We start from the raw sequence: 9,153 nt of genomic DNA on the forward strand, positions 1-9,153 counted from the left end.
AGTGTGATACAATAGTGATAGGACGCTTAAGTGATACTGTAGTAAGAGGGTGGATACTTCATAACGTTAAAGTTCGAAAAATTGTGATACAATAGTGGCAATGGGTTTTAGTTAGGTCATAATGACAGAAGGCTAATAAGATACAATATTTTATATATATATATATATATATATATATATATATATATATATATATATATATATCATATTAGTTTTCTGTCATTATGACGTAACTAAACCCAATTCCACTATTGTATCACAATTTTGCTAACCAAAGTGGCGTTGACATGTATTGATACGTATATTAATTAATACATTACCACTATTGTATCACAATATTTCTAACCAAAGTGGCATTGGCATTTATTCAACATGTACCCAACTTGTTTGCGACTAAAGTGTTGTTGACATAGATTAATAGTTATATATATATATATATATATATATATATATATACATAATATATATATATTATATATATATATATTTGATTTAATTATCTATTTATTTATTCATTCCAATCTCAGGGACTTGGAAATCGCTCATTAACTGGGCGATATCGGATGAGCAGCAGCTATCCAACGTAGACAAAAGAAAAAAGAAAAAAAAAAAACGCTAAGCCTTGTTCAAGCTAGAGCCCCCAAAATGAAGACAGCGTGTTTGACCAATAAAATTTTACGGCATCTCAAATGGCTTCATTTTCCGAAAACTCTTAAGATAAAGAAGAGAGATCGCGGCCAAACGGCCGAGGTTCTCGCGAGAAGCCAGAAAGTGTAGTACATTGGACGTCGTATCTCTTAATATGGATTCTCTCGTCTTAACACGAGACATTCTCCTTTTTTTTTGTTTTTTTCATAGCTGACTTTCCTCAGCCCTCTCCTGACGATTGATTCACGGTTCAACTCCGAGGTTTTCCTCCTGTTACACCTCACAAACACATCACAGATAAGTTGAATACATGTCAACGACGCTTTGGTCACAAATAAGTTGAATACATGTCAACGACGCTTTGGTCACGAATAAGTTGAATATATGTCAACGACACTTTGGTCGCAAACAAGTTGAATATATCAACGACACTTTGGTCGCAAACAAGTTGAATATGTCAATGACACTTTGGTTACAAACAAGTTGAATACATGTCAACGTCACTTTAGTCGCAAACAAGTTGAATATGTCAAAGACACTTTATTCACAAACAAGTTGACTATATGTCAGCGACACTTTAGTCACAAACAAGTTGAATACATGTCAACAACACTAGTCACAAACAAGTTCAGTACCCATTGAATACATGTCAATGACACTTTGGTCACACACAAGTTGAATGTATGTCAACAACTCCTTAGTCATAAGTTTAGTACATGTTGAATACATGTCAATGACACTTTGGTCACAAACACGTTGAATACATGTCAACGACACTTTGGTCACAAGTAGAGTTGTTGAATACATGTCAATGACACTTTAGTTCACAAACACTTTGAATACATGTCAACAATACTTAGGTCCCAAGTTGAGTGTATGTTGAACATGTCAGTGATGTTTTAGTCACAAACGAATTGAGTACATGTTGAATACATGTTAATGACACTTTGGTCACAAACAAGTTGATTACATGTTTGATACATGTCAGCAATTTAGTTACAAACAAAGTGAATACATGTTGAATACATGTCAACAACGCTAGTCTAAAACAAGTTGAGTACATGTTGAATACATGTCAGCGACAATTTGGTCACTAGTTGAATACATATTGAATAGATGCCAATGACACTTTAATCACAAACAAGTTGAGTGCATGTTGAATACGTGTCAAAGACACTTTGGTCACAAATAAGTTGATTACATGTTGAATACATGTAAACAACACTTTAGTCATAAAGAAGATGGGTACGCGTTGAATACATGTCAATGACACTTTGGGCACAAGCAAGTTGAATGCATGTTGAATTTATGTCAACAACGCTTAGGCCGTAAGCTAGTTGAATATTCTACATTCAGAATATTTTCTTCCTGTTAGGAAACTGACTCTGTAGGAAAGTTTCTCTTCATTTTTATTGATTTTTGACCGAGTAAATTAGTTGCGTGGTATTCAGCTAAGAAGAATGTAGATCATTTGGGCAAATCGTTGCCAGAAACTCTTTTTTTAAAAATTTGGTTTCGAAGCGGCGCACCGCTGTCAAGCCAAGCCAAGGGACACCGCCCCCTCCCAAAAAATAATTGATATAAATATAACGATAAAAGAGGTTGATTGAGATCATATTTCCTCATTAACTGTGGAGCACGAGTTCCCTTAAAACGCGTACGCTAATAGTGTTTTGCAAACTGCTCAAACACAAAAGTGAATCTTACTAACGAACTGTTGAGCAAAAATTCCCTTGAGATAAAATTATCGATATTATGCGATTATAAACTGTCATTAGAAGCTTCTCCTGCAACACAAAAGTTACAACGAGATTTAACATTACTTCAAAGGTTCCCGTGGAACGAAAATGAAGAAAATTGTTAAACTTGTAAACGAATGTTACTTTATGTAAAAACTCCTCAAAGTAATAGTTACCAGATCCTTGCAAGACAACTAAGATTGAATCACTTGAGATAAAGTGCTTTTAAAGTTCCAAACAGGAGTTAGTATACAAGAAGGAAGATAAAAAAAGATCTTTTGAGGTAAATGCTTATCAAGTTACGAATAGGAGTTGATACAAAACACGAAAGATAAAAATGAGATCAGTTAAAGAATAAGAGTAAATGCGAAAAGGTTTTTGTTTTTTATTTAGAAAGAAATATACTTTCGCATTGTGACATACGACGATTTTATTTTTACAAAATAAGGACAAATTCCCGTCTGACCTTACGAAAGGATTTTGGCCTTTGGTAAAAAAAAAAAAAAAAAAAAAAAAAATAGCTAGTAGCAGCAAATCACAGGTACCTGCTGCTGCTACTTCTGTAGCACGGTCACGCCAGTAACAGCAGTAGCAGTAGCAGTAACAGCTGCTGTTGCTGTTATTTCTAACTTGGAGATTTCCAACATACCAACAATGGGGGTTACGATCTCTTGGCACATTCTCGTCCGCTCTTTAATCTTGCTACTAAAACAACAGAGAGAGTTTCTCTCTCTCTCTCTCTCTCTCTCTCTCTCTCTCTCTCTCTCTCTCTCTCTCTCTCTCCGCCATAGTCTCAATCCATTTATTTAACTGAAAGTATTTGGAAGAGATGAATAAATGTAATTTCTTTTTTATTTCCTTATAAACTTAATTATCTTAACAGTAAGTTCATTGGAGAAACAAATCCACGGTTATGTGTATGTACATATATTTATCTTTAAATGTATTTACATATACATATGTACGGATTTCTCTTTAGAGATATGTACATATACATAACTGTGGATTTGTTTCTTCACTTTAAGACTCGTGTTTACTATGAGTAATTTTTCAGTCAGTTCATTGTTAAAACAGGCAACGTCCAGCGAAATCGTTTTTTTTAATAGAAATACAAACAGGTGACTGAGCTTAACAGTTAACAGGTTCCTGATAGTAAACGAACTCTAAACGCCTCTACACTTGCTCTACAAGAATTAATAGGAAGAGCTTCTCATAATGAGCTCATCATAATCATGTTCCCTATTAGATTATATTTTCGTGCTCCTTCGAAAAAAAGTACTAGAAAATGCTCCTTAAGATGAACCTTAATTATCATTCTACTTTTTTTCAATTTAACAAGAAACGCCGTGTAACCTAATCATTAACACTCTGTGCACCTTATCAAACAATAGCGGTTGTACATCAGTGTGCTCTGTTTTGACAATCGTAAATAAATTGTGCTTTGTTGCATTCATGAGCAATCTGAACAGTGTACATGATTCTTTAATCAATTTGGAATTCTCTTCTTTCTTCTGTTTTCCCTGAAGCTAATGATAACCCTCCAGCCTTCAGGTGGCTGATGTCACCAGTTCGTTTGGGGTTGAAATATAGTCATTCCCTTCCTTGGTCTTTTCCTGAGACCAGATAAAGACACCTGTTTATATCAGGGTTTATTTTAATGTCTTTGTTTTGCAGTAAATAAAGTATGTTCATTAAAAAGGTTGGAAGAAGGTTGCTGTTATTGTTTACTGAAGTTGTTTCGAGAATGACTGTCTTTTATTTGTGGGTTTAATAATATTTACCCTTTTGTAGGTCTGTTTTTCTTGTTCGTCATACTGGAATCTGATTATTAGGAAGATTACTTATTAGTTTAAAGGCATTTCCCGTTTGTTATTTATGACTGGATGCAGATTTTGAATGATGATAACATTAATGGAAGTATTATAATTAATTGCTACCTCAGATTCAGCCAAACAATTTGCCAAACTATCACACGACCAAGCGTTGTAATCTGAAGTTAAAATCAAGTTGAATCATAAAAGTTAAGTTACGTTGCATTTTCACCAGAGTAGCAAAGGACTGTGATTCCATTACGAGTGGAGGACTGAGACTTAGTCTGTCCAGTGTCCAGTGTGTCTCAAGTTGGTGTGAAAACTTTTCTATGAGTGTATAATTGGTTCTTGGGAAATTAGCACGAGAGCCCTCTTCCCCATGATACATAGGGCCGCTGCTGTGTTTACCTAGAAAAAAACTTTTTTTCAGTGTTTCATTAAAGTGTTGATTTGTAAGGCTGATTTTCAGTGTTACGTTAAAGTGTAGGTTTGTTAGCTTTTTTCGGTGTTACTTGAAAGTGTTGGTTGTTAAGGTTTTTCAGTGTTGCGTTAAAATGTTGGTATGAAAGTATTTTTATATATTTATTTATTTTTTGGTACATGGAAGTGTTGATTTTTTATTAGTTTTTTTCCTGTGGTACATTAGTGTTGGTTTGTAATCTTTTTTCAGTGTTGCAAGAAAGTGTTGATTTGTAAATTTTTTTTTTTTTTAGTGTAACGTTAAAGTGTTGGTTTGTAAGATTTTTTTTCGGTGTTACATTGAAGTGTTGATTTGCGATTTTTCTTCAGTGTTGCATTGAAGTGTTGATTCGTAACCCTTTCCAGTCTTACATTTTTTATTCTCTTCTCAATTTTTTTTAAAATTACTTTCGCGTCTTCAAGTCATATGTCAGGTTTCAGTTGAGAAAAATATAAGATTTCTTTGTACAGGTTTGTTGCTTTGTTTACTTTGTGAAATCCTTTTCAGTGTTGCATTCAATTTTTGATTTATCTTCTCAGTCTTCTTTAATTGTTGTCGTTTCTTCAAGTCGTTTTATTAGGTTCTCAGTATTCATTTGAGAAAAACAAAGAATTAAGATATATTTGTCTGTCCGTCAGCACTTTTTCTTAAAATCTACTAAGGATAAAGGGCTGCAAATTGATATGTTGATCATCCGCCCTCCAATCATCAAACACACCAAATTGCAGCCCTCTAGCCACAGGAGTTTTTATTTTATTTAGAGTTAAAAGTTGGCCATGATCGTGCCTCTGGCAAATTAAAACACAGGCCACCACGGCCGGCTGAGAGTTTCATGGGCCGCGACTCATACAGCAGTATACCGAGACCACCGAAGGATACATCTATTTTTCATGGTCTTGATAATAATAATAATAATAATAATAATAATAATAATAATAACTTGTGAATTTAGAAGATAGAATAATCACGAAATAATTTTGTGAGCGTTTAAGAGGTTTCCACGCCCTTCTAATAATAACGACAATAATAATAACAATAATAATAATAATAAATAGAACTTGTGCCTGTTTAAGAATAAGATATTCATTAAGGAATTTTGCGAAAAAAATCAGGAAAAAAATGTTAATTACCAAGGAAATTAAAATGTCGCGAAAGGAATTGAATAGTTCGCATATTTACAACACGAAATTAATGAGAAAGACTTAGTTATTCACCGTATCGAACGGTGAATAACTAAGAAAAAAATATATAAACATTAGCGTATGAAAGGTGAGTTTCTTTGATAGGAAATTGAATTCAGACTTGAATATAATTTTTAATATTTTTATTAAGCGGTATTTATAAAAAGAAATGAAAAAGGAATTGTCTTCTAATAACCAATTTTTAGAAAGAAATTCCTATATAAAAGAGAATTTATAAAGAAAATAGATGGTTTTAAAAAATGATAACATATGAAAACGAGAAACTATGAGGGCAATCCATTTAATGAAAAATAATTGTAACATTTTTATGAAACAAATTTATAAGAGGATTTATAAGGAAAACAGAGAGTTTTAATGAATTACATGGGAAAACCAGAAACTACGAAAGCAATCCATTAATAAGAAATAAAATTTTAAATATTTTTAGACCTAAAAATAAATATAAAAACAACGCCCTGAACATATTAATTAAGCTGTCAACCAGTTAAACATTCTCCGAAAAGTAAAGCTTAAAAAGAACTCAGTTTGGGAAAAGAAAAAGAAAAAGAAAACTTTGATAAAACGTTTGGATAATATGAAAGGCATTACATAAAATTGTAAGAGAGAGAGAGAGAGAGAGAGAACAGTTTTGTGTTTTCCAGATGACCTTAGGAGATATTAGATGGGAGAATATCAACGGGGTTACATAAAATTGTAAGCGAGAGAGAGAGAGAGAGAGAGAGAGAGAGAGAGAGAGAGTGTGTGATTTCTAGATGACCTTAGCAGATTTTAAATTGTAGGGGAGATTGATTTTCTCTCTTTAAAAAGCTCTTCTCAGGTGCTGAAGGCACTTCTCTCTTTATGTATAGGCTCAGGGAGCGTCGTCAGCTGTTCTTTGATTGGATATATATTTTTACCTTTTTTCTCTCTCCTTTTTTGTAACTTGTAGGCCTACGCATACAGTTTTTTTTTTTCTTGAAGAGTCTTCTTTTGATATTATTATTAGTCCCCTGCCGACAAAGTTATTGGGACTCTAAATTTTTTCCCCCTCTTTAGTTTTTGCGTAAAAGAAAACTATTGAAATGTCTATTTGTTTCTCCGTCTGCACTTTTTCTGTCCGCCCTCTGATCTTAAAAACTACTGAGGCTAGAGGGCTGCAAATTGGTATGTTGGTTGTCCACCCTTCAATCATCAAACATACCAAATTGCAGCCCTCTAGCCTCAGCAGTTTTTATTTTTATTCAAGGTTAAAGTTAGCTATGATCGTGTGTCTGACACCTCTATAGGTGCCAATAACAGGTCATCACCGGGCCGTGGCTGAGAGTTTCATACAGCAGTGAACGCTGTAATTTAAACTCGATTGTACCGAACCATCATGATATATATATATATATATATATATATATATATATATATATATATATATATATATATATATATATATATACACATACAAGCACGGAAAGAAAGACTATCAACACATATCTGTAATAATAAAACCCTAGTGGATCTTTTTGTCCTCCACTGCAAACGGGCTTGTCCGCCACAGTGGGGGTCGCGGAAGGTAAAGAAACGGAAGGGTAGGGGAGGCGTCCACCCTCCTCCTGCAAACCTGTTTGTCCGCCATGGGTGGGGCTGGGTACGTAGGGCAGACATCAGCGCCAACAAGCTCGGAGATGTGTTTAATAAAGAGAGATCGTCTGCATACCGGTCACACCTTGTCTTCGCAACACGGACAAATGCATCAGGGGAAAATTTTCCTCTGGCCAAAAAAAAAAATATATATATTGAGTGTAGCTAGTTACCAAATTCTACCAGATACTAAACGTCTTCAGTCTACTTAGCCCACCTTCTAGATTATCATTTTAGGATTTCCTTCACACCCTTTCACAATAGATCGGTCTAAAGTTTACCAGTTACCAGCAAAGCCCGATGAGAGAGGCAGCAATTCCTAATTTCGGCAGCTTGTCCTTCGTTCTTGTTTGACAGCCATTTATCACAGAATTACAAAGTTTTAGGTCAGGCGTCTCATTGCTTCCCTGACTTGTCGTGGAGACGCAAGCTTTATATATATCATATCCCGTGACCAAAATATACCGGAGGCTTGTTGAGAAATAGGTAGGCTCAATTTTTCTGGCAGTTTGTTGCAACTCTCTCTCCATGAGTGCCTACGAATCAGTATAGACCAGATAGTTTAGCATATGTAGGAAACGATAGACAGGTATTATTCGTGTTTGATGGCAAAGATTTCAGCAGGGCTTCTCTACATTTTCCCCGGAGTACTGTCATCATCTTCCTTAACTTATTATTTTTTTTCAGGATCGATTAATTTGTGACGATTGAAACTGGTGTCACAATATCTAGGTTATTGACACCTTTATAAAATTGAATAGGAGGTGAGAAAATAGATAAATAAATAAATTTATAAGGAGTTTCATATAAGATATTTATATATATATATATATTATATGTGTGTGCATTCATATTTGTAAATACATACATACTATACATACATACATACACATGTATTGTATATGTATATGACCTAAATTTTATAGAGGAAATTCCTTTACAGTGTATGTTGGGTTGACTGCGCGCTAATTATTGCACTCGTATCCCGAAATCGAGAAGATGGCATTTTTTAATACGACATTGCCAGATAAGATGCTAGCCCTTTCTATCCAGACATTTTGATAATTTTTCAGTTTACGAAAATGTCGTTTAGTGTCAACCACGAGAGGAGGTGCTACCGTTGGTATTCTCAAAAGACAAATTTGTTACGTGTTCCTTACGTGTTACTTTAAACAGACTCAACTACTGTCTAGAGTCGATTCCCCAAGGGATATTACGATGGACTAATCCACACGAATATTCTTGTGTTTTGTCTGCCTATTATAGAATCACTAAATAACAAGTAACATATTCACCGAAGTTTCTCCGGCACAATCGAATTATGTGTACAGCGCATATTGAAACTTTCATCCAAAGTCCGATGGTGGCCTGTGTTGGCACTTTTGGCTATTGCAGGCGCACGATCATGTCTAAATTTAACCTGAAATAGAATTAACACTACGGAGGCTAGAAGGCTGCAATTTGGTATGTTTGATGATTGGAGGGTGGATGATCAACATACCAATTTGCTGCTCTCTAGACTCAGAACTTTTTAAGATCTGAGGGCGAACAGAAAAAGTGCTGATGGACAGGCTAAGCCATCTTATCACAGGCTTTTATAGAAAACTAAAAAATCCCTAGGGTGGAAGTGTCGCTAACTTGGCCTTTTGCCAAACTCTGTCCGTCAGGTGCCGTGTAGATCT

This window comes from Macrobrachium nipponense, chromosome 33 (genome assembly GCF_015104395.2).
Source record: "Macrobrachium nipponense isolate FS-2020 chromosome 33, ASM1510439v2, whole genome shotgun sequence".
In the NCBI taxonomy this organism is placed as follows: domain Eukaryota; kingdom Metazoa; phylum Arthropoda; class Malacostraca; order Decapoda; family Palaemonidae; genus Macrobrachium; species Macrobrachium nipponense.